Source organism: Bufo gargarizans, chromosome 8 (assembly GCF_014858855.1).
Source record: "Bufo gargarizans isolate SCDJY-AF-19 chromosome 8, ASM1485885v1, whole genome shotgun sequence".
In the NCBI taxonomy this organism is placed as follows: domain Eukaryota; kingdom Metazoa; phylum Chordata; class Amphibia; order Anura; family Bufonidae; genus Bufo; species Bufo gargarizans.
In genome coordinates this window covers 42901375-42928126 of record NC_058087.1, presented here as the reverse complement: position 1 = coordinate 42928126, position 26752 = coordinate 42901375, and the positions used below count along the sequence as shown (strand labels likewise).

Below are 26752 nucleotides of genomic sequence, written 5' to 3'. Positions count from 1 at the left end.
ATTTGTGGTAGAGAAAAGAGGTTCTGCGTTGGCGCGAAATCACTAGTGGAAGCGGTCTTATAAATGTATTCTTCTTTTAATCAGAAACAACGCGTTTCGGGGATCAAAGACTCCCCTTCATCAGGTTTCACAAACATAACATATGTTTGTGAAACCTGATGAAGGGGAGTCTTTGATCCCCGAAACGCGTTGTTTCTGATTAAAAGAAGAATACATTTATAAGACCGCTTCCACTAGTGATTTCGCGCCAACGCAGAACCTCTTTTCTCTACCAATAAACAAGCTAGATTACAAAGAACAGTCCTCTTATTTGGAAGACAGGAATGGTTTATTCTGAATGTCAGACTGCACACTGTGTGAACTTGTATAAAGACAGAACACAGTGTCATGGCTCTTTCATTCTAATAATCGGTGAGGGTCCCACCAGTCTGACTATCATTGATAAGCAATTGATGGCATATTCTAATAATGCCTATGGAATCAAGTACTAATCTCTTTCATGTTCACATGATGTTTCTGAGATTAAGATTATCTGAGATGTGGGAACAGCCAAATCTGTCAATGTTGATCTACTTAATGCTTGTCTTCATTATGATAACTCTTTAGTAATCAGTTCTCCCTTTGCTCTCCTCTTTCAGATGTATTCTGAACACAGTAGTCAAGCTCATAGTTCTGTCCCAACGCCAAACCAATGTCACCACCCTGTGTCACTGCACTGGTTGTCAATTCATTTTAGAAAACCATAAACTTATTTCTCTCACTCATAAAGCTCTCCACTGTGCTGCACCCCTCTATGTCTGCTTTCTCATCGCTGTCTACCACTATACCTGTGCTCTGTGTTCTGCTAACCATCTAAGATTAACAATGATCCAAACCTTTGATGTCCTTTAAAATGTCCCTATGGCTGCACCAGTTCTCTTAGCTAATCCGGACAATCAAGTTCATTCCCAACATCCACAGTTTTGAGCACGCTGTAAAAACACATCCTTTTATGATCACATTCCCTAACTGCACTCTTCTCAATTTTGACCCCTTCTGCATTACTCCTCAGAACCTGATCCCTTTATTCAACAGTAACTTCCCCACATTCACTTATCTATCAGATATTGGCTATACAATATTGGGGGGGGGGGGGGGGGGGGGGTTGGGGATTTATCAAGCCATGCTCTCCAGAATTCTGGCTTTGTGACTTTTTGAGGTCACTTGCTTAAACATTTTGCAGCTTTTTGAGCACTACAGCTTCCAGCGCCACCTACAGGTTCGGAGGGAAAATTTGGAGTGGATCACTTTTGTGATACATTTATGAACTCAACTTTTAAAAAAGTCACCACTCCATGCCAGGCATCCTCCAGGCATACTTTTACTGGAACAAGCACAACCACATTGTACTTGTGCCAATTTTTGTGCATTTTTTTTTATATATTTGGAAGAAGTGAGCATAGCAACTCCAACCTAAGAACTAACCTCAAATACACCTACAATGAAAAATCCCCCCATCCATGAGTTTATTTTATTTTGTTTAGGATTTATATTCCAAAATTTCATACTTTAAATGCTATTTTAAATAAGATATTTGCCTCCTTATCTTTTCTGCACAAATTGGTGCCAGGTTAATTTGTGTCATATTCTTGTACAACCACAAGCAGACATTCATCCAAACATGCCACTTTCAGTTTCAATAAAAGCTGTACAGAGCCAGCGCCTGCAGACATCAGACAACACACAGGTCTGAAAATGGAATGCAATGATGCCAGTTAAATCTGGACTGGTAGCTCTGTATGTAGAAACAATGAATCAGCACCTCTGACTTATCACATACATTAACAATGACATTGATTTGATTCTACATAGGTCAGTTTTCATGATATATTCTTATGGTCCATTTAGATAGGCAGATTATTGGGACAATTATGGGGAGTGAATATTTATGCGAACTCTGATTCCTGATAATTGCCTCATTTAAATGTGCCGCTGTTTACCCAACAAATGAGCAAAACACTTGTTTGTTGAACGATCCCTAATTTCTGCTGCAAATAAAATTATGATTTGACAACAGCTCCTTGCTCTGTGCAAACAGGGATGAACTGCCGACCAACAATGAATCTATATGGGGATGAATGATCGTAGTAGTAGTAACTTAAAGGGGTTGTCTTATCACAGACATTGGGGGCATATCACTAGGATATGTCCCCATTGTCTTATAAATGTGGGTTCCACCGGTGTCACCCGCACCTATTTCGGGAACGGAGCCCTGCAAGGTGGTGGCTGGAGGACTCCGGTCTGGCCACCACCAAGCGCGCTTCCCATAGAAGTGAATGGGAGTGGACCGCGCATGACCGGCCACCGCTGCCATTCACTTCTATGGGCCCAACGGAAATAGCTGAGCCAGCGCTCGGCTATTTTCGGCGCCCTTATAGAAAATGAATGGAGGGCGGCTGCGCATACGCAGAGTGCCCCCCAACACTTTTGGGGCTTCATTCTCGATATAGACCTGGGTCCCGCGATATGCCCCCATTGTTTGTGATGAGACAAACCCTTTAAACATCCATTGTGCAATTTCTGAATTGTTATTGAGCCAGTAAAGAATGCTGAGAGATTTCATGTCTGAGTCCAGCAGTTTTATGAAGGCAGCTCTGGATTATAATGCAAACTGTAATTTAAGATCAGCACAAGGTACATAAGTAATACAATGAATTTCGTTAAATCGATAATGGAATTCATGCATCATATGCCGAGGCCAGAGGTGATTGCAGGACGAGCAGTGCTGGCTGTGCTATGGCTGTTTCCTTAGCTCTCATTAACTTCTATGGGAGTTAAATAAGTGTAGCACAAACCACTCCCACTTGGTTGTGTCCATAACTTTGGCCACCTCCGACTGTCACATATAACAGGCATTTCAACCACAGCCATGAATGGTGGAGACAGGAATACCCAGGGGTGGAATGGCCATAGACCTTACAGGGAAATATTCCAGTGGGCCGATGCCCAGGGGGTCGTCTGAGCCCTCCTCAGTGGAAGTTTTTGGGGATGCATTCAGTGCTGTTGGCCTCCGTATTTTTTAATGGACTGTGGTATCTGGCTCTGCTGGGGTGGTATAATAGGCCACAATATAGTATTGCAGAGCCCACCTACTTATGTTGGCCCTGCCTTCCTTCAATTTGGACCCAACTACAAAACGGGGCCACTTTTAGTATTTTTTCCAGGGCCACTTTAAATTCTCAGTCCGCCCCTGGTAATACCTCTCTAACTGTTTTATGTAGGCTATATTGAGGCATAAACTGTAGAATGGTCTCCAAATGTGGAAATACCCATTCCAGGGGTTCCCCGGGAATGTAACACTGATGTCTCCCTCTTTGTTTCCATTGGTACAATTTGAACAGTATGAGTGGAAATACCAGGCATAGCCACATGAATGTCTGTAAGATACACAGAAGATCTCGGCCGAAATCCTGTGCGGCGTGAGATTACGTCATCATGACGACTGGCCTGGTGACGTATGACATCATCACGCCGGACTGCGTGATGATGTAATCTCGAGCCGAACGGGATTTCAGTGAGATCTTCAAGCAAGATGGAGGTTGGCGGCCCGTGGCCAGCAAATGGAAGCGGTAAGTTAGAATTTTTTTTATTTTTTATACTATTTCAGGATAAATCGATTTGCTGACACAAAGCAAGAGGAAATTCGATTTCTAAGCAAATCGAATTTATCCTGAAATTCAGATCGAATTCAACTTCATGGTATTCGATTCGCCATCTCTAGTACCATGATTAAGGACAAGTCATACTGTGTCTGAAACGCGTAGGTATGATTTTGAATCTTTTTAAGAATTTTCCAATAAAGAAGTGAAGTTTTCAGAGGGCTGGAGATTTTCTGTTATGAGTTTGTTCAGCAGGAACTTCTGTACCTAGGTAAACAATGAAGGATATGTGGTGATTATAAAGCACTATGGGGGAGATTTTTCAAAACTGGTGTAAAGGAAACCTGGCTTAGTTGTCTATAGCAGCCAATCGGATTCCATCCATTATTTTCCAAAGGAGTCAGTTTTCCTTTACACCAGTTTTAATAAATCTCTCCTTTTGTCCTTAATGATATGCTGATTGTGAGGGGCCCAGAACATATGGAGGTGGTGGGTGTTACTCTGTGTACTCTTTCTTCTACTGGTATGCATTAGGTATCGCAGGGTGGTCTTTTTTTATAGGTATGCTGCACTTGAAACAAGTAAGTGGTTTCTGAATTTTTATCACAACTTGCTTCTGGATTGTAAATTTTATACTCTTTGATATGAAATCAAGATTGAATCTACTTGTATGCTAAGTGCTGGACAGAAACTTCTGCCCCAGAGGACATGCTATCAATATTTATGTCCCTAAGAAACTCTTTAAAGAGAAAATGCACTATGAAATGGTAATGGAAATTTAGCAGAAGAAGGTTAGCAGATTTATATATAGTTTTGTGTGAAAGTGGTCAGTAAAACATGTCATTTATACTTATAAATATTTGCTTTTTCTGGATTTAATTGTTCATGGGGGAGGTTTTATCAGTGACTGACAGCTATCGCTGTATACACACATACACAGAGAAGGCTATCAATCACTTAATATAGTTGAATGTGCCACCTTGAGCTCAGAAAGAGCAGAGAGCTGTCAGTCACTAATAAGATGGCCCCCGTGTACAACTGAGCTCAGAAAGAGCACAGATTTAAATGCATTAAATTGCAAGTTTTATTGAATCTTTTCCCATTAAGCAATATTTCAATTTGCTCAGTTCCTTCTGCTCTATAACATGCTCTGCTGACGCCTCTTGTAATGCTTTTCTGTGGTTTTTCATTTTTCATTTTTTTTCTGCAGTCTGTATTGTGTCTATGGAGTAAAAGTACAGTCTGATTTGAATCATGCTAATCTACAAAGCATAATAAAAAGTGCATTCTATAAAACTTTATGATATATAGGATGAAGGTGATATAAAATTTGTGTGGCAAAATTACAATAAAATGTATTCCATTTATGACACAGTTATATAGTATCCATCAACTGGATCGACACCATAAGTGCATACGTGGGTGTACCCCCTAAATATAATTCAACAACGAGAGCTGGTACTACAATATACCCAAAATATCAAAATTTATTAGACATCAAAATTTATCTGCCTGAGGAGGTGGTGATGGTGAGTACAATAAAGGAATTCAAGAGGGGCCTGGATGTATTTCTGGAGTGTAATAATATTACAGGCTATAGCTACTAGAGAGAGATCGTTGATCCAGGGAGTTATTCTGATTGCCTGATTGGAGTCGGGAAGGAATTTTTATTCCCCTACAGTGAGGAAAATTGGCTTCTACCTCACAGGGGTTTTTTGCCTTCCTCTGGATCAACTTGCAGGATGACAGGCCGAACTGGATGGACAGATGTCTTTTTTCGGCCTTATGTACTATGTTACTATGTTATAAAAAACATACATACACATGTACAAACATGTGGAAACAATATATAAAGTGCCTGCAACGGCAGCTCAAAAAGATCCCATAAAATCACATGTAGCATAAACTGTGGGCTTACTAAAACTCAGCATCATATACATCAGGAGTTAAACATATCTACCATAACTAAAACCTAGAACCTAGATGTATGATGCGAGAATAGCGGGTGCTGATAACAAACATATCATATTACCAGCTCAATGTATGAAGTGTGCGCTAGCATACACATACAATGTCACATACATACAGAGCAGGTCTGGATCTCTCTTACCCGATGTCCCACAATAAATGAATGAGCTGTCGCTACCTGGCGCGTCCCTCTACGCGCGTTTCGCGTTTTGCTTCTTCAGGAGGATCCTGAAGGGCCCTATCATATCTGTGTAGACCCCTGTTTCATTCACAAAGTAACAATGAAAAAACGTTAGCAAAAATCTCTCTCTATATACACAGCCTGGATTATCAATACCCCTTTTGCTCCACACCCTCAGAAGCTACCTCTCGTATAGCATGCTCTCACAATAGTTTTATTGTGTGATATGATTGCCTACTGACAAATATACCATTGCTATTAAATTCCTTCATCAATTTTGAAATATGCCGTTCTAAAAAAAAAAAAGAATAAAAAGATGACTCTGAGAGCTTCAAAGTCAACCTTCCCTTAACTATTCCTTTCAACCTGCTTGCAATGTATATGTGTTCTCTTTGATTTCTTGAAGACTGAAATGGGCATTGAACACTTGATTGAAATTGCTGTTACCTATGTAATGACATTCATGCTTCAGGGAGTCAAAGTATCTATGTTTTTCTCTTTCTTCTATTCAGCAAGGTATCTGTAGCTCTTCCTCTTCTGCCTCAGTCAATTTACATTGGTGAAATTAGAGGATCAATACACTTCGGTTTATCATCTATTCACTTTGCTATAGATTTTATAGGTGCTAGTAGATGCTCATATTGGTATTATCCTGATTTCTGAGATTCAGGAAAAAAATAGAGTTAACATAACTTAAGTGCATAAAAGTTTACTAGACATTGGTAAAATATATGTATACAAAAGATATCATACAGAATAAAATAAGTAAATCACCAAAGCCTGTGAACCAATGAGCGAGCTCCCATCGACCAGTCCACAACATGGCACCCAGCCGACGCCCATATGATATAAAGAGAGGTGATGGTAGCGAGACACATCTTAACCTGATGATATCTTTAACGGAGCTGAGCTCTTTATTATATAGCAAGGTGTTTTCTAGTCTTCTGGCCCCTTCTAGTCACACCTAAAAGTCTGCAGTATGCATGTCTTCAGGAATGCCAGGTATCAGGTACCACTAACCAACTATAGTACAACAAATTAAAGGTGAAGGAAGCGCTAAATACCTTGCCATACACATATCATTTGGTCAATATGACCAAGAGCCGTTATTGGTGCCAGAAATCTGATTGATATGACCAATGGAAATGTCAAACTATCCACTGGATCAGAGAGACATCTTTGTATCTACTCTTAATTTAATAGATGATCCTAAGCGTCTATTTATTAGGATTTTTCTTAAAGGAATCATTTCACTTCATGAGACATGGTCTGAAAAAAGCAGCTGACTGCAACAACATCATTCAGCACAGAAGGACTTTGCAAGGTATTGTGAAAATGCATATGCATTATGGGAATGCAAAATTTACATCACAAGATTACAGACTAAGATACAATTGAAACACTAGTAGTTTTCAAAAGTGGTCCAGCCATCTTGTATCTTCAGCGTGAAGAAGTCCTGGAAGTGATGGTATTGCCCCCACAAAGCCCTGATATCAACATCGTCGAGTCTGTCTGGGATTACATAAAGAAACAGAAGGATCTGAGCAAGCCTACATCCACAGAAGTTCTGTGTCTAGTTCTCCAAGTTGTTTTGAACAGCCTATCTGTCAAGTTCCTTCAAAAACTCTGTGCAAGTGAACCTAGAAGAACTGTTGTTGTTGTGAAGGCAAAGAGTAGTCACACGAAATACTGATTTGATTTAAATTTCTCATTTGCTCATTCACTTTGCATTTTGATAAGTGATAAAAATAAACTATTACAACTTTTTTTTTTTTTAAAGCATTCTTACATTGCAGCACTTTTTCCACACCTGCCTAAAACATTTGCACATGTATTGTATATATGTATGTATTTATGGGCAACATCCTAAATGTGATTGGAAGATAATTTCCAATGATCTCTGTTTCCCTATATAGTTAATAATGGATAAATGTCACTAACAGTCTAAAGACACTCCACTCCTGTCTTTTTATCTTGTTATTATATCCATACATATAAAATGTTATATTTGGATTCTTTGTACATTTAATTACCCTGGTTGTACACTCCAAACATACATTGTGAAATTGATGATAATTTGTTTCTAAATGTGCAATCCTCTAATCATTAGTCTACATACAGATTGTACACATCGAGTGGATCCAGCTTTTAGTATATTGATGCCCTAGGGGATGTTATGTCCCTGTCGATAAAATAAACCCATTATTGAAGATGCTGTCCTCACAATTACAGCACATTTCCACAATATGACCTGCACTGATTCTATATTATACAGACATATTGACTATTGCTATGCATTATTCTCAGTCATGGCTTGTCCTAACCCCATTTGAGGTGTTTCCTCATCATCGAAACCCAATATGCAAAGATCGGAAACAAATTTCTATCCATTTTTGCATGTGTGGATTTCTCATAATGTACCGCACATGAGATTTTTAATTTGTAACAGTCAAATGAACATGTTCTAACAGAAAATGCATACACTAACTACAGGAAAAACTTATATTAAAGGGACATTGACAGGCCCAAAAAGCATATTTAGGTATATATATGACAGTACAGGTCATATAAAGTGTATTAGAATCATCTAAGTATCCCCCCTGTCCACCTTATAAATACAGTAAAAAGAAGTTTTATAACCTGCTTTCATCGTGTTCAATCTGCCCAAGGGGCGGTGTTTCATCTCAACTTGCGCCCAGCCAGCCTCGCCACAACTGCCGTTTGAAGCGCCGCCGAGCTAATCAACATTCACTTCGCTGGGCGGCTACTAGTGTCCCCGGCCATCTTCAGCGCATGCGCCCGGCACCCTCACTGGCCGGGATCGCATCGCGCCTGCGCACAGTCTGATTCCCAGAGGCCAATGTAGCCTCTGCTTAATGCGCATGCGCCGGGCACAGCAGCGCTTCAGAGTAGCCGCCCAGCGAAGTGAATATTGATTAGCTGGGCGGCGCTTCAAACGGCAGTTGTGGCGAGGCTGGCTGGGCGCAAGTTGAGATGAAACACCGCCCCTTGGGCAGATTGAACACAATGAAAGCAGGTTATAAAACTTCTTTTTACTGTATGTATAATGTGGACAGGGGGGATACTTAGATGATTCTAATACACTTTATATGACCTGTACTGTCATATAAATACCTAAATATGCTTTTTGGGCCTGTCAGTGTCCCTTTAAATATACTGGCTTTCTTGTATTTTTGTGTGATGGGGCTGGTTAAAGAGGTTGCAAAGTAAATATCTTTCTTCTAAAGAAGCGCTCACACACAGCGCTGTCTGCTCACTGCTGTAGAAAGTCAAAACCTTTGATATGGCACTAAGACATGTCAGCAGTTTGTTAAATGTACAGGCACAATTTTAGTTCGGATTCCTCACTATGATGTGTATAGTACCAAACATATTCAAGCATGAAGAATAGATGTAAATCCTTACTTAGAGGGGGTAAATAATGTGGTACCAAATCTGCCCAAATAGGTGGTTTACCCTGTTACCCAAAACTGTGTTTACTCCTGCACTACCATGTGAGTATACAGTTCTCCCGCGTATCACCATACACCTGGCTTCACCACCCGTCACACGTGTAAATCATGTCTATCTACTTTTTATAACATTTTTTTTTTTTGGAAGGGTAAAGGGCTTTCCATCAGTGGTTGAACCGGAACCAGATTGACCCTTATTTCAGGTTAGCTCTCTTACGTTTTTGCACCTCTAGTGGATTTGCAGTAGATTTCTACTTTTACCCTCTGATGCCAGGTTTAACCACAATGCACATACTGTTCTTTGAGGATATTTCTAGCACGCAGTATCTAAGCCATAGTTATCTTCCCATTTGTTTATCAGACTGAGATAAAACAAATAATGGCCCCTTTATACATAAAAAAATAACAATAAAAGTTCACGGATATGCAAATATAAAGTTGTAATAATTTAATGATTAACATTTACAGGCTGTGATGGGAGATCAGTTTTAGGTCATTTACTGTACATGGGCCTATAGTTTGTGCAATCGCTTCTGGGATGTTAAATTGGTATCATTATTGGGATGTATGTACAGACCTTAAGATGCCAACTTCATGACGTCAGCAAGGTGGAGTTACACAGTGGGTCTGTAAGACTACTGCCGGCTCAAAGCCAGGCTCTAGCCGCAATCCCTATCCATCTGTGACCTTGAGACTAACGTGGTTGCCATCATTGTTTTAGTTCCCGATGCTATAAATGTTCTTGCTGCTTTTCCTTATTTAGAATCTGACCTAGATATAACACTTGTGTTATGAATTACTTAAAGGGGGCGCGTCACAAAGCATATTATACATTTTTCAAACCAGCACATGGATCTGAAATACTTTTGTATTTGCATGTAATTAAAAATTTACTATAGCCAGTGAGCTATTCAATAAAATGCATCTGTATAGCGCCACCTGCTGTTTGTTCTTTTCCTTATTTTTTGTCCGTCTCATTGAGCTGGTCGAAACTGATCATTTTAAATCTTCAACCGCCACCAGCCATATGTTCTGTTAGAAGCAGTGGCAGTTACAGGGAGAGAGCTGCAGCAGAAAGGACACGTATGTTGAGCTGTGATAGGAAGAGAGCTGCAGCAGAAAGGACACACCCCTGAGCTGTGATAGGAAGAGAGCTGTAGCAGAAAGGACGTACCCCTGAGCTGTGATAGGAAGAGAGCTGCAGCAGAAAGGACACGCCCCTGAGCTGTGATGGGAAGAGAGCTGCGGCAGAAAGGACACACCCCTGAGCTGTGATAGGAAGAGAGCTGCAGCAGAAAGGACACGCCCCTGAGCTGTGATAGGAAGAGAGCTGCAGCATAAAGGACACGCCCCTGAGCTGTGATAGGAAGAGAGATGCAGCAGAAAGGACACACCCCTGGGCTGCCAGGCAGAGCAATTGGAGCAGTGAATGTGGAGATCTCTAGACCCATGTGCCATGCAGGGCTGGTTCTAGCTTTGTAATAAAGGTATTGTCATGTACTATATGATGTCTGATTTTCATTTTTTTACATCAAACATGGTATAACCTCTTTAAAGGGGGTTGTCCAGTTTAGAAAAACATTTTTCTATACCATATGAGGGAATTCAGAGTGAATAGAGGGGGGGGGGGGGGGGGGGGGTCCTCGGTTGTGGTGGAGCTGCAAAGAAATTGAACACTTTTTTACAGGTTTACCCATAGTTAACAAGACATTACATTTTTAAAAGTATTCTTTTAGGCAACAATTATGTCATTTGATCATGGTCATCCATGGTGTTTGTTCTATCTATCTAACTCATATCTATCTATCTATCTATCCATCCAATATCTATCATGTATCTATCTATCGTCTATCTATTTATCTATCTCATATCTATCTGCTATATACAGTAGCTATCTATTTTTTTTGCCAACTTTTTTTTTAAACATATCTATCTATCTATCTAGACAAAAATCTATATGCTGGGCAGCACTGCAGAGAAGGTGGAAAACTGAGTGCCAGCGGCCACGGAAGCGATCCAACATCCAAATCAATATAAAAATGAAAAACTCCACGGCACTTCCAAAAAATAAATAATGTGCTTATTTCACCAACTGCGACGTTTCGATCCTCTCAATGGAACCTTTGTCATTGCTTGAAAAAGGTTCCATTGAGAGGACCGAAACGTCGCACTTGGTGTAAAAAACACATTATTTATTTTTTGGATGTGCTGTGGAATTTTTCATCTATCTATCAATCTCCTATCTATCTCATATCTAATCTATCTACCTATTTATCTATTTAACTCATATCTATCTATCTATCTCATATGTATGTGTGTGTATATCTATCTATCTATTATCTGTCTATCTCAATATCTATCTATCTATCTATCTATCTCTCTATCTATGTAGCTATCTGCTCAACAGTTAATATTGGAAAGTCACACTACACAAAGTCTCCCTGTAGCCTCAGTCACACGTCAGTATTTTTCTATAATCCGAATTTCGGTCCGTTTTTTGCGGATCCGTTGTTCCTGAAAATGTTTCCGTATGTCATCCATTTTTTGCGGATCCGCAAAAAACGGAAACATGTATACATTTCAATAATCAAATAAAGTTGTTTGGATTTCTTTGAAAAAAAAAATAAAAAAATAAATAAATAATAATATTTGCTATGTGTTTCCAGGAACGGATTCCGCCAAAAACGGAAGACATACGGAATGACATCCGAATGTCTTCCGTTTTTTTCGGAACCATTGACTTTGCATTGTACCAGGATCCGATTTTTCAGGAACATAATAGGACATGTTTTATATTTAAACGGACATGCGGAACGGAACAACGGAAACGGACAGCACACATTGTGCTGTCTGATTTTTTCCAGGACCCATTGAAAATGAATGGGTCCTGATCTGGTCCTGATCTGTTCCGCAAAAAACGGAAAAGATCAGGAAAGAAAAAACGGATGTGTGAATGGACCCTAACAATACCTATATCTCGGCTCTCCCAGAATTATTGTTTCTATTTGTATCTAACGCCTGTAAAATGTGAATAAGAGCAGGAGCACAGTATAGTAGAGGCTGCATGCTCCTAATGGCCACTAGGGGTCACTAGCTTCAGAAAAAACACAGCAAGCAGGAGTGAGTGTGCATGAGCATCCAGCCTGCTCACCTCCCAGGCACATTACAATGCTGGCAAGCAGGGGAGTCGGCAATCAGGAACATAAAGCCCTCGTTCTGTCAATCCTGCCGCTTTACATAGGTAAAACTCTTCCCGGGATGTTCAGGGGAGACTCTGTAAGAGCATGCTTTCACCTATAGACATGTCTGCTGCTTGCAATTCCTCTTCTGTCCTGACTTGATACCTCTCTCCACAATCCATGTATATGGAACAACACCAAAAATAAGACTAAAGCAAGAGGTGGGGGGTGATGGGAGGGGATGTCAGTGATGGGCGAGTAGTAACCATGTGTTTGCTTGCAGTGACTACAGAACCTGTCTTGTGGGTGGGACTCAGGAGTTAACCCATGCTGTGCTGCCAGGAAGGACAACTACGTGAGTATATATTTAAACTTTCCCTCTCTCGCAGCCTTGCACTGGGGGGAGTCTCACGTGGTCCGCATGCGTACTGAGCCCAGGTGATGAGCAGACAGCATCACTCACTGCCTGGATGGGGCTGTCCCTTCAATGGGTTTAGTAAAAGTTGGCTCACGAGAGACACTCTGGATTATCACGGTGGATGTTTTGCATTCAATTTTATTTAAATTTTTATTTTTTAATGTTTTAATTTTTTGTTTTTATTTTTAATAGCAAGCGTTGATGCTCTATACCTTGGACATGATTTTACTAGTATCTCACTGTACTTTATACCTACATTGAAATATTAAATGTTAATATTCTGTGGGTGGGGCTCAGGATTTAACCCATGCTGGGCTGCCTGGCGGACGACGAGGAAAGAGAGAAGGCTGAGTAAGGAACAAGATCTGGGTGAAGAACATCAACAAACAAAACTATTGCTGCAGCAGCTGACACCAGGACGACCAGTGAGCCTCTCCAGCCTGCCCTCCCAGCCAAGGTAAGACATCTTGTCACCCTTCAGCCTTCCCCTGGACGGACAGGTTGGTTTTGCATTGCTGTGGTGTACAGCACCACGGAGGAGGATGTTTTCTTCCACTCTGTGTTACGTTCCGTCACCCACTTCCAACAGGCAATGTAACTTCTTTGCTTTTGTCCTGTTGCCCTCCCTGTGTATAACATAGCAGGCATCCCTGGCAGATGGGGGAGAAATCAATCCGGCGGCTTTAATTGTGAGTCACATGCTGTGTGACACAAACTGGGGAGAAAAGTACTCGATGGGATCTGTCAGTTATAATAAGAGTCCATCCCTGTGAATGCCCTGTGCACTGGCCACAACCCAGATTCCGCTTGGAAATAGGTTAAAGCTGCAATGTATCGCCCTCGACGCTTGCGGACAGAGGATGGGATTATGGCTTTGTCTTTTGCTCTGTGGTGCATGCATTTTGGACGTTGTTCACACTCGTCCATGTTTTATTTGATGCTGAGGTGTGAGAAGCTAGCAATGGTTTAGGCAAAAGTTAACTAGAAGTGAAAATGTAACTGCGTTAAGTAGTAAAAAAGTGCTTGACGGGAATTTGATTTTAGTCCTAGGGCGAAAGGAGTTAATTTTTGTGAATAATTTTATGTAAAGTACTACAGAATATGTTGGCACTATATGTACTGTATATATATTAAATTTATTTATTTTTATATAGTGCACAACATATTCTGCAGCACTTTACAATCAGAGGGTAAATGTACAAACTAAATCAATTGTTTATTTACTATATGTTTACACGTACCATACATAGCGGCTAGTTGGATTTGTTACCTTTTAGATACTGCAACAGATTTACCTCCAATCCTACTGAGCGCTCAGCGCAACTACAGTGTATGACGCAGCCCAGCACTGCTACATCTGACAAACACCATGCTGTTATGTCTGGCTAAGTCAGCCCAGCTACATACAGTAAGATTCTGCACTACATCTAACAAGCACAGTCCTGATTGCCAACTTACACTGACAAACGTGGCTACGCCGTATATCTATATAGTATATCAGACCCTCGTCATTTCAAGAAGGATCATCCGAATGCATCTTTAAGGTAGAATCACTTGACCTAAACAAGTGGGGGTAAGGATGGATCCTCTTCACAAATCACTGGCAAATGCCTCCAGATGACTGCTAGCCGAGGAACGTCTGCTAAATGTTCTACTGCTCTGTGATACACTAATAATTCATGGGAATGCCCCATTTTTTTTACACTCTGGATTAGGGAAGTCGGAGAATTTGACAATGAAGTTGATTAAAGTAAATGGCAAAGAAAATGAGAAGTGTAGCCGCCCATTTGTGTATATATACCGAATATCTATAATGAGGCAGCACTCCAAAATATGGTGAAAAGGGCGGCGAACGCGCTTTTTTGGGGGGGCATTTTTTGAGTATCTAGTGGACCTTCTGTTTATTGACCCGGCAGGATGGCTTGCAATGCTTACAGTGACAGTGTTGCTGTTTTTTTCTTTGTTTTTAGTATCTATCTACGGTATCTATCTATCTATCTATCTATCTATCTATCTATCTATCTCTCCATCCATTATCTATCTATCTATTATCTATCTATCTATCTATCTATCTATCTATCTATTATCTATTTATCTATTAACTATCTATCTATCTATCTATCTATTATCTATCTATCTATGTAGAAAAAAGCTGTTACCCCATGGGTGATTAAAATACCCTTTTTTTCACGGATATTTGAGTGCTGCCTTGGCCTTTTTTACATCTATCTATCTATCTATCTATCTTCTATTATCTATCTATTTATCTTCTATTATCTATCTATATATCTATCTCTTATCTATCTATCTATCTCTTATCTATCTATCTATCTATCTATCTATTATCTATCTATCTATCTATCTATCATCTATCTATCTATCTATTATCTATCTATCTATCTATCTATCTATTATCTATCTATCTATCTATCTATCTATCTATCATCTATCTATCTATCTATCTATCTATCTATCTATCTTCTATTATCTCTCACTCTATCTATCATCTATCTATCTATCTATCTATCTATCTATCTATCTACCTATCTATCATCTATCTATCTTTCTATCTATCTATCTATCTATCTATCTTTTTCTGGCAAGGTCTTGACTCTGTTAGCAAGATGTTGAGAAACAGATCTATGTTCATGTCAAGGCTCATATTTATTAGATGAAGGAGTTCTAGGAGTGTCTCAGGTAATTAGGTTTATGTGTGACAGATCCCCTGACCAAGGTGTATGCAGAATCATTTAAATTTAATGGGCCCGTATCTAAGTATATTCAAGAAGAAGGCCATGCAATCCTCTCCTGGAATGCAGTGTGTTAATCACACTTTGATGAAACCTGCTGTGCTGTGCAACCTTTTAAATATTGAGACTGATGTTACACATTTAGCAACTAAGTCTGAAATTAGATTTCCGAAGCTGTGTGTGTGATCTAGATTCAAAGTGAGACATTTGCCGTGTGCTTCAGGGAGGTCGGGTTTGAACCTTGGCAAATACCAGAGCGATATCTGCGCCGTAACGCCGGGCTGTTTGAAGTTTTGTTCTCTTTAGGTGATGATTAGGAGTTTCTGCGCAAGGGAGAAGTGTGAACGAGGCAAGGTATTCCTTTTAACCGTCCACAGCAGAACCAAGAGCAAGTGGATCTGAGTCAAGGGCAGTGGGAGGGAAATGACAACGGGTTGTAGAAAGGGAATATCAGATTGTGGTGGACTGGTTGGAAGGGCTAAAAATAAAGATTTGCAGAAAGAGGCTTCAAAGAGGATATAACATACATAAAAATAGGCACATAATAGCCATATATGTGTAGAAATTATATTTTAACATAAAAAGCTTACATACAGATGTAGCAAATCCAATAAAAAATTGTCATTTTTAAAATTGCCACTCAGTGGCAGAAGAAGGGCCCAAGCTGAAGCCTTGCACCAGGGCCCATGAGCCTTTAGCTACGCCCCTGGCACACCTCACCATATGCACCATTATGGATACTTTATTAGAGCAGATGACATGGACCCAACAATTAAAAATATCTAAAAAGAAAACAAATTTCCTCAGGAAACAATAAATATAAACATGTCTCTGTACATGGCATCACACCTAATAAAGCGATAATTTAATATGCCCACGATACATACAGGTCCCTGAACATGTGATTGCAAAATGCCACCAATTCAAAGCATGATCAAATAAAGTAAAAATGAAGGGGTACATTTATTAGGACACTGGTCTTAATAAAGCCCTAACCTGGCGGTGGATCCGCCAAAGTTATGAAGAGGTGCCTGCCTATACATAACTTTGGCGCATCCATCTCCGCTTCTAAATGTAAGACAGCTTCCAAGCTGTCTTACATTTAGAACATTTTCTATGCCTAAAACAGGCGTAAAAAATGATGAATGAGACGGGCATTCCGGCCTGTGCCCGCCCACGCTATGCCCACTGTTTTAGACCTAGCGTGAGCAGGGAGAAGTCACAGATTGCGGCCAAAGGACCTTTGCGCTACAATCTGCGCCAGAAATACACCTAATTTAGGCATATTTCTGTTTCATATACGACCCCCAAAGTTTTTTTGGACAAATGACAGCACATTGGTAACACATTGCCCCATATTAAAAACTAAAGATAGCTGTTGATCGAACACTTATTTTGCTGACAGGTGGTTCTGCCGACCTCACTGCATACACATGCATGCTTGGTTTGACCTTAAAGGGGTTCTGCAGTTTTTTTTAAACTGATGGTCTATCCTCTGTATAGATCATCAGCATCTGATCAGCGGGGGTACGACCCCCAGGACCCCCACCGATCAGCTGTTAGAGAAGGTAGAGGCGCTGGCAGTAGTGCCGCGGCCTTCTCGCTGTTTACCGCTGGCCCAGTGACATCACGACTAGTATCACTGACCTGGGCGGGGCTAAGCTCTGTTCACTTGAATGGAGCTTAGCCCCCCCAGGCCAGTGATACTTGTCGTGACGTCACTGGGCCTGTGGTACACAGCAAGAAGGCCGCGACGCTACTGCCTTCTCAAACAGCTGCTCCGTGGGGGTCCCAGGTGTCGGACCCCTGCTGATCAGATGCTGATGGTCTATACAGAGGACAGGTCATCAGTTCAAAATAACTGCAGAACCCCTTTAAATGAATATGCTTTTAATGGGAGAGAGGAGTAAGCCACTGCCAGACACCTCTGGCCGCAACTTATTAAGGCTACATGCACACGACTGTATGTGTTTTGCGGTCCGCAAATTGTGGATCTGCAAAAAAGAAAAAAAACGGATGACATCTGTATGCCATCCGTTTTTTTGGCGGATCCATTGTAACAATGCCTAAAACGGACAAGAATAGGACATGTAATATTTTTTTGGCGGGGCTACGGAACGGACATACGGATGCGGACCCATTGAAATGAATGGGTCTGCATCCTATCCGCAAAAAATAAAATAAATATGGAACGGACACGGAAACAAACAATGTTCGTGTGCATGTAGCCTTACTCTGAAAACCAAAGTATAGTGCAGGTATCCAATAATGCAAATAAGCCCCACTTCCGCAGTGGATCTCTTTAAAAAAAAAGCCTTTATAAATAGAACACATTGTAAAAATGCCATAAAAACATGCCATACATAACCAATGATGTATGCAGCCCAAAAATACCAAATGAGGGAAAAAGGTCAGACCACGATGGGATTATAAAAAAGAAAGCTTCGGATCCAAAAACTCCCTCCTCCAAAAAAAAAAAAAGCATGTGTGCACTACATGTCACAGTTCCCACAAACTTACAGCTAACATCTGGAGATGACCTTTAAAAAATGCACAAAGGAAAGCAGTTAAAACTTCAAATGTCTGCAAAGACTATGGGGGTCATATTTAATCAGAAAAACACAGAAATTAGGCATATTTCAGGTGCAGATGTTGGACTCTCGCCAATCTGATATTGATTGCAACACCTTGAACCCCCAATGATGAGCTAATGCCACAGGTATGCCCATTTAGGTAATTGTAGCGTTGCTCCCATTGAAGTGAATGGAAACAATGCTGCAGTTACAAGATCTATTCACTACAATATGAACGGAGCTGTGCAGTTCCAGAGCCAACACTCTTCAATGTCAAAAGCAGTACACCAAACTATAGTCAATGGACACATGCCACACCAGCTACTAACAAACTAGAAACATGACGCACATATCACACACTGAACACATGATACACGCTCATTCACACACTGGACATGTATTACACACACCATGCTCATACTGGACATATGATATGCTGCAAATGTAGGCACAAGGAGGGATTTTTCCCTAACACATGTCATATTAGAGAGCTATTTTCCACTAGAAATACCATATGGAAGCACCATATGGTATTATATGACATCCCTACAGCTTGGATGTATGGAACTATAGGGGCTCTGTGTGCTAATATAAATGCTCTGTGCAACTGACTTTGCTAAGGGAATGAGGCCTAGTGGTAAAAGTGGTACAATGGAGTGCTGGTAGCCATTTGTGATTTACTGTTACTTAGTTACCAGACTAAGGCCCATTTCACACGGGCGAGTATTCTGCGCGGGTGCAACTCGTGAGTTGAACGCATTGCGCCCGCACTGAATCCGGACCCATTCATTTCTATGGGACTGTGCACATGAGCTGTGATTTTCTCGCATCACTTGTGCGTTGCGTGAAAATCGCAGCAAGCTCTATATATTGCGTTTACGCAGGCCCCATAGAAGTGAATGGGGCCGCGTGAAAATCGCAAGCATCCACAAGCAAGTGCGGATGCGGTGCGATTTTCACGCATGGTTGCTAGGTGACGATCGGGCTGGGAACCCGATCTGTATTATTTTCCCTTATAACATGGTTATAAGGGAAAATAATAGCATTCTGAATACAGAATGCAAAGTAAAATAGTGATGGAGGGGTTAAAATAAAAAAAATAAAAAAACTCACCGAGTCCACTGGAACGCGTAGTTGCGGATCTCTGTCGTCTTCTGTAATGTTGAGCTGCCCGCTAAGGACCTGTGGTGACGTCACATCACATGATCCAATCACATGGTCCCTCACCATGTGATTGGACCATGTGATGAGCACTGTGACGTCATCAAAGGTCCTATTCCTGTGCACAGCAAAGAAGGAGACAGAAGAGATGCCGGCTGCGCAATCAAGTGGATTAAGGTGAGTTAAATTATTATTATTATTTTACTAAGCATTCTAAGAAAAAGGGACTAAGATATTGGGGGTGACATTAGTCAACTCTGATTCAGGCCTTGATATTGTTATATCTGTGTCAAGCCTTTTTTTTTGTGGTTGGAGGTTGTGTATTATAACCAGTAGCTCCATCACAAGGTGATAGATTTGTCTTGACAAGAAGAGACGTGTATGTTAATTTGTGCCTGAAAATAGAATGTCTTATATATAGAGAAGTACAGTAAATGTTGGCCATTAGTGGATAAAGCACAGGTTGAATAGTCTCATCATTTCAAAGTCACATTGTGGGCAGCAACGTTCTGTGGTTTGTTTACTGTATGTGGTTTGGTCAATCACTTTAGATGTACAGTAGATCAAGCAGAAACCTAGATATTTTAAGAATAATAATTCTCTTGCTGAGCTTATTATAGAGATTGAAATTCATCTTTCCTGTGATAATTGTCAGTGATGAGCGGCAGGGGCAATATTCGAATCCGCAATATTTTGCAAATATGTGGGCGAATATTCGCCATATATTCTCGAATTCGTGAATTTGGAAAATTTTCGATCAACACTACCCCTAAAGTCAAAGATTTTGCAGCCTTCTCATTGTCCCACAAGCAAGAAGCAGTGAGGGATCATGGGTATGAAAAAAAATCTAGAATATCCGCGATTACGAAGATATAGCACTATATTATAGATATTGTGAATTCTCGAAGTGCCAATATTCGCGATAAAAATTTGCGATTAGAATATTTGCGATCAAGACTAATAATTGTTATCTTTTTGCTTCTTAAATTAGAATCACACCTTTCCCTACTCAGTCATATACATTCCACATAGAAGTGTTTAGCATATCCAAGGAAGCATTTCATTAGACCAGCCACATTTTAGCTTGTATTGGATCTGCTTAGCAAGTGTTATAAGCAGAGATGAGCGAATTTCATATTTTAAAACTCATTCACACTTTGTTGGTTGAAGGTGACTTGCGTTATAGATTCCGGTACCACGGACCATAACGCAATTCTATGACGGAATGCATAACGGAATGCCTTTAGAGGCATTCCGTTATTCATTTTGTCATAATAGAGGTCTATGGGCGGCAAAACGGATCCGCCCCGTTTCCGTTATGCAATGTTCTTGCATGTGAAGTCCTTTTAATGCAAAGCATGTGCACGTGTTTAATGGAGTTGTTTCCTTGGAGGTAACCATGGTAAACAGAAGAAGACAATGAGTACAAGCACCGCCCCCTTTTAAAGCAACCAGTCTGACATCAGCTACCTTGTCTTTGTCAAAACACTTTCTCCTGAGCTAACCAGAAGATCACTGAAATGAGGTTGGCAGGTCATTTTGTGGCAGAGCTCAAGTGCAATTGAAATGTTTTTTTGCGATTAAGCTAATTTTCATGGCAAGGAATGACTTTGCAAGTAATTGGGAATCGTTGAAGAAAGATCCCAGCAGACGTGACTTCAATGCTCGTGAAAATTTATTTGCACATAACAATATGTCCCATGGAAAAGGACGCAACGTATTTCGGCTCAGTTGCCTTTTTCCCTACCTGTTGAAAAAGGCAACTGAGCCAAAACGCGTCGCGTCCTTTTCCATGGGACATATTGTTATGTGCAAATAAATTTTCACGAGCATTGAAGTCACGTCTGCTGGGATCTTTCTTCAACTATACGTGGAATTAATCCTATCCCTGAGTGGCGTGCATTGCAGCGTGTGCCGGCCGACTTCTCTCAGTAATTGGGAATCATCTTGTCATTCTTCATAACAATTTAAAGTTAATGCAAATTGTAACTATAAAAACCGAGCAGCAAGCTATTGTGAAAACCAAAGTTTATGTCAGTCTTAAAAACTTTGGCTATGAATGTATTTTAATTTCTATAAATGTCAGTCTTGAGACTGTTCTTGGTAGTGTGTCACTCTCTTGTTTAATTCACAGGAGCCCCATCCCAGGACTGTGTTATTTCACAAAGACCTCCACTTGGAATATGCTTCTCAATATGCAACCCGTGAATGGTCTTCACTAACTCTGGCCCTTAATACGACTCCCCTTCTATAAACAACTCGGTTTAGTCTGTGGCACCACCTGAATTGAACTAAGTACCTTTATGCCTCCAGGTATCTAAGTATCCACTATAGTTCCCTCACTAGTCCCTGAACTGGTCTATAATACAGCCCCCAAATGGACCCAGCTGTAGTCTTTCCTGGGTTTCAGCTCAGCACTGCTCACCCCTTCTAGTTCTTTCCAGGTTTATATTATCTTCACAGCCTTAGCATGCTTTTCCTAGAGCTACCCCCCCCCCCCCCCCCCCAGGATAACAATAGACTCAGCCTATACTTCAGTGGCTTTGTAGTGTGACGTGCCTAGAGCTCAAAGAAAGTGGCGCACAATAGGGTAGTATGTTCAGAATTTTATTTTTAGTATAGACAGTGTGCAAAATGGAGGCTCACCTTGTGGGGTTGTGCTACTATCTTGTCAACGGGTGTTCTGCCGCAGGTCGTAGTTCCTTTGGAAAGGGATGTGCAGTCCCTCCAAAAGGTGCTTTGAGAGAAAAAACTCTGATTCCTGTTCCGGCACTTCAAAACCCAGTGTAGACAGTCCTGAGTGTAAAATCTTCTTTATTTCATTAAAATGCGCACATGATAGTACCAACGCGTTTCAGGGAAGCTATAGTCCCCTTCATCAGGTTAGCATTAATAATCATACAGTACATATGGTGTCAGTAAAGGTATATATACAGAAAAAAAAGCGCCCAAAAAAGCATCTGTGCGTGGTTACTGTCCTGTGGGACCTTCCACAGATGTTGTCCTATTAGCATAAACATATGTAAACCATATAATTATATATTGATTTATTTCCACATAGTTGAAATAAAGCAATGCGTGCATTGGAATTGCTGATGTGTTAAATTATTTGTTGTTATTTTTGTTAATTTGCTTTGATTAATTTACCCCTTATTTACATATGGGATGGGCTGGGGAAATTCAGTGTCACGTGATCGCAAAGTTCCCGATCACGTGACTGATTTCTTAGCAACCAGGAAGGCTATGTGGTGGTACGGCCTATCTCACGTGGTCACGTAACTGATGACTGTCACGCGTCACGTGACCCGTCTAAGGGATGTAATAATGGCGCTGGATCGAGCGAACTGTCGCCAGTTGTCCGGAGGCGGTGACACGTGATCACGTAACTCGTTTGAGAGATGTAATTATCGCGCTAAATTACACGAGCTGTGGCCAGTTGTCCGGAGGCGGTGACATAGTGGATCGGGTCATGTGTTTTTTATGCGGTCCCGTGATCCATTTCCATGGGACTGCGACGTTACTGGAAATAAGATGTATTGGAAACAAGACCTTATATGGTTTGAAAAAGACCTGACAGGTGGACTGATATTCAATCTATGTATATATATAATCACTATAAAAAAATATATAAAAGGACATGATGTGTGGCCGTGTGGTAGCTATTAAATACGATAGTAGCATTGGAAATTAAATAAATAAATGAATTGAATAAATTGATGAAATAAATCGTGATTGATAAATAATAAATGGTGAATAGATAATAAATAGAAAATAAAAATAAATGATAAATAATAAATATAAAATATTGGTTTAGTAACAAATAATGAAAAAAAAAATATATATACAATGAATAATGAATGATAATAAATGGTCAAAAATGGCAAATAATGGATAAATAGAAACAAGACAAATATGAGAATATATACATATATGAGAATATATATATGGCATGGATAGCACATTGTCATACCGAGATTTTATTGTAACATTGCATAAATGTACAGTAAGTTACTCTCTATTTAAGTGCGCACTCATACATGCGTATATTTATGCTCATGTCATTCTGTCATGTATAGAAAGATGGATATCTGCCCTTTCGGGGTAATCTTGAATCCCACTGAGCTTCCTCCGTGGTAGTCTGATGCGTGTCTCGAGATGCTATGTTTAGGATATTTTTTCTTTATGTTGGATCTGTGTTTGTTTAATCTGTTTCCGAGTTTGCTTGGAGCCAATATATTTTTCAGGGTGCATGCTCTTCTATATGTTTGTTGTGGCACTCTTGAAATTATTTTGCTAAGGATAGGATCCTTTCTTAGGCCTCATGCACACGACCGTTTTTTTTAAGGTCCGCAAAAACGGGGTCCGTAGGTCCGTGGGTCTTCCTTGTTTTTTGGAGGATCCACGGACATGAAAAATGAAAAAAAAAATCTAAGTCAAGTTTGCCATTGAAATGATAGGAAAAAACGGACACGGATCACGAACACGGATCTCGGACGCGGATGACAATCTTGTGTGCATCCGTGATTTTTCACGGACCCATTGACTTGAATGGGTCCGTGAACCGTTGGCCGTAAAAAAAATAGGACAGGTCTTATTTTTTTCACGGCCAGGAAACACGGATCACGGATGCGGCTGCCAAATGGTGCATTTTCCGATTTTTCCACGGACCCATTGAAAGTCAATGGGTCTGCGAAAAAAAATGGAAAACGGCACAACGGCCACTGGTGCCGTTTTCTGGCTTGGCTAGGATAGATTTGACCGTATTATGTCTTTGATTATAGGTGGTGATGAAATTGCAGTGATACTTCTCGATTTTACAGACTTGTTTCTGTTGGGATTCGAGACATTCCGACTGTGTTAATCTAGCTGCCTTCTCATGTGCAGCAGTAATGATACTTTTGGGGTAACCTTTTTCATAGAATCTAATCGATAGTATTGTACTCAGGTGTTTATAGTCTTACTCCAAAGTACAGTTTCGTCTTATTCTTTTAAATTGGCTAAACTGTATATTTTGTTTCCATTTTGTGAAATGTGTACTGGTGTAGTTGAGATAGCTGTTGCTATCAACCTTTTTGAGAAATGTTTTGTTAATGTTTCTTTATCTTTGGAAAAAATCTCAAGGTATAGAAACTCTATTCTTTCGGGGTTGTATGTACCTGTGAAGGATATCCCCCAATAATTTGCGTTAAGACTGGAAATAAAACTTTCGATACTTGTTTGATCTCCTTTCCAGATGAAAATCAGATCATCAATATAGCGTTTGAAATATACAATGTTATCTTCCCAGTGGTGTAACTTGTATATAAATAGATCCTCAAAGACCCAAATAAAAAAGTTTGCAAAGCTTAGGGCAAATTGAGTCCCCATAGCGGTACCCCTAATTTGTTTATAGATCTGGTCTTGGAACAGGAACACATTATGAGTAAGAATAAACTTGATCCCTCTTATGAAGAAATCTTTTTGTTCTCCAGGTATTGTAAGATCTTCATCGGGAAATTTAGATGTACATTCTACTCCTAGTTTGTGAGAGATATTGGATTATAAAGATAAAACATCCAATTGGCATCCTTCAATCCATGCAATACCTTTTAGTTGTTTGATTAGGGCCGTGGAGTCCTTTAGATATGATTTGAGATTGATTACATTTTTTTGTAAGAATACATCTATATAATGAGATAAATTCGAGGTGAGGAAGGAAACTCCATAGATAATAGATTGACCCGGGGGATTTTTTAGGTCCTTGTGGATCTTGAGGAGATGGTAAAACGTGGATAGAGTTGAATCCTTTACTAGAATGTACTCTTTTTCTTTTTTGTCTAGCAAATGTTTGGCTGACTTTATAAGTGTTGAGAATTCTACTCCGACTTGTACATAGGGGTCATTATTAAGTGGTATATAATATTCCTTATCAGATAAGATCCTTTTTGGCTTCTTTTACGTAGTCTTCTCTATTCTGGATGACTATATACCCCCCCCCCCCCTTCCTGTCTGCATTGCAAATAATGATGTTTTTATTTGATTGTAATTTTTTTAGGGCGCTTTTCTCAAAGGGTTTGAGGTTCTGTTTGCTGGTGAAATAGATCAATATATAATTATATGGTTTACATATGTTTATGCTAATAGGACAACCTCTGTGGGTGGTCCCACAAGGCAGTAACCACCCACAGATGTGTTTTTTTGGCGTTTTTTTGTACTGTATATATACCTTTACAGACACCATATGTATGATTATTAATGCCAACCTAATGAAGGGGACTATAGCTTCCCCAAAATGCATTGTTCTTATCTTGTGTGCATTTTAATGAAATAAAGAAGATTTTACACTCAAGATTATCTACATTGGGTTTTGAAGCGCCAGAGCAGGAATCTGAGTTTTTTTCTTTATGCTTCAGTGGCAGCCTGTAGAGAGCACTATGAAACACCCTCCACCAAAGCCAACATTTTCTTGTCCCAGACTAACATGCGGTCACTGTGTCACATCACCATCTGTTCCTGTAAAAAATGCCTTGCTCAGCAACCAGACTGCAGTCCCCTCCAGAGACTCCCCAAAACATACCACATTACCCCTCACACAGCTTCTCGTCAGGCCGCACTTCACAGCTCCCAGGCTCCAGCCCATGACCAACCATTTAATGGACAGGCAGCTTTAGCCTCTAGTCCACTTTGGCTACTCCTGATGATTGCAACTTCACTAAATGTTCTCACTGTAACATAACAGAACTGCACCACCATATATCATGCTCCACCACCCAGATGACCTGAAACATACAATTATTATGTACACAAGATAATATGAACAATTTTGTTACATGTACAAACAAATACACACCTTGTCAGTCTCTTGGATAACCATTTACCATTTTTCAATGGTACATACGCCGTATATGGAGACCATAAGCTTTTCTCTCACCACATACACAGCTACTGTATATCAACAAAAAAGCTGAAAAAACAAATGCTTCATTCAACGCTGGGATGCAAAAAGAAAAAGTCAAAAACATTTTCTTGTGCTCAAGGTCCTTAAGTGGTGAAATAGGACCTGTAGCCATGAAAGACAATTTGCAGACAGCATGTAATAGAGCAGGAAGAGCTGAGCAGATTGATATCGTTTTGTGGGAAAAGATTCAGTAAAACATGTAATTTATACATTTACATCTAAATCCCTGCTCATTCTGACTTCATTGTTCATGGGGGAGTTGTTATCAGTGATTGACAGAATTCTCTGTGTAAGTGTGTATATAGCGATAGCTGTCACTGATAACACCTCCCCCGTGAACAATGAAATCAGAAATAGCAGAGATTTAAATGTATAAATGACAAGTTTTACTGAATCTTTTCCTACAAACAGTATATCAATCTGCTCAGCTCGTTCTGCTCTATAACATGCTGCCTGCAAATTGCACTGCATTTT

The 26752-nt window shown here is 40.2% G+C and overlaps 1 protein-coding gene across 2 annotated transcripts in view; it reads left to right on the top strand.

Annotated features, from left to right (window-relative positions):
• The first annotated feature begins 12381 nt into the window (after window positions 1-12381).
• ZNF385B (zinc finger protein 385B) overlaps window positions 12382-26752 on the top strand; it is a 732466-nt gene continuing 718095 nt past the window's right edge. For both annotated transcript variants that reach the window (XM_044304851.1, XM_044304850.1), the window contains exons 1-3: window positions 12382-12501; window positions 12723-12794; window positions 13155-13314. The gene's annotated coding sequence lies outside the window, so the exon portion shown is untranslated. The remainder of the gene's footprint in view (window positions 12502-12722; window positions 12795-13154; window positions 13315-26752) is intronic.